The sequence below is a fragment of the Uranotaenia lowii genome, chromosome 3, assembly GCF_029784155.1.
Source record: "Uranotaenia lowii strain MFRU-FL chromosome 3, ASM2978415v1, whole genome shotgun sequence".
NCBI lineage: Eukaryota > Metazoa > Arthropoda > Insecta > Diptera > Culicidae > Uranotaenia > Uranotaenia lowii.
The window spans coordinates 240,644,555-240,645,289 of record NC_073693.1 but is presented as its reverse complement, the minus strand read 5'-3'; positions in this window follow the sequence as shown (position 1 = coordinate 240,645,289).

Genomic DNA, 735 nt, shown 5'->3' with positions numbered 1-735 from the left:
AATTCAGTGTATTAGATATGAAAGATGTTTTTTTTTAGATTGTGAAATCCTCCGTTGTCTGCTCTAGTGCTATTTGGCACACCGAATATTGCAAATACTTTCGAAAGCTCGTAAATAGTATCTGATGCGGTAGTTAGTTTCATTTCACGTACTTCAACCGAGTGCCTAAAATAGTCTACAACGACCAATTAAGTTTCACCATAAAGGTAATGGACCTAAAAAATCTATCGTGATAGCGTTTGAAAGCTCTTTCCGGATCATCGGTTCAGGAAGATCTGGTTTTGATACAAGAATGCATCCCCGACACTTTTCACAAATGATTCTACATTTGCAACCATTTTAGGCCACCATACACGGAAGTTCGAAGATGTTGTTTCATCATCCAAATACCGATATGACCTTCATATGCTATTCTCAGCATTCGTTCTTGAAGGGCAGATGGTATAACAATTTTATCTGACCGTAACAACAGTTTATTCAATCTGTATAGTCCGTTAGCAATAACTTTGAATGAAATAGGCAATAAGTATTTCAAGGATTTCAGGATCTCCTAGAGAAGCCTTTTCGATTTCGTCTCATTTAAAAGCTACAGATGTTGTTGAAGAAAGTGCGATTTGATTCATGAATAGTCCTTCTGCAGGGTTGAATGGTATTGGCTTCATTGTAGCTAAACGTGATAAAACATCTGCTACGTTTTTCTCACCGGAATATGAATTACTTGGTAATCAAAAGCTT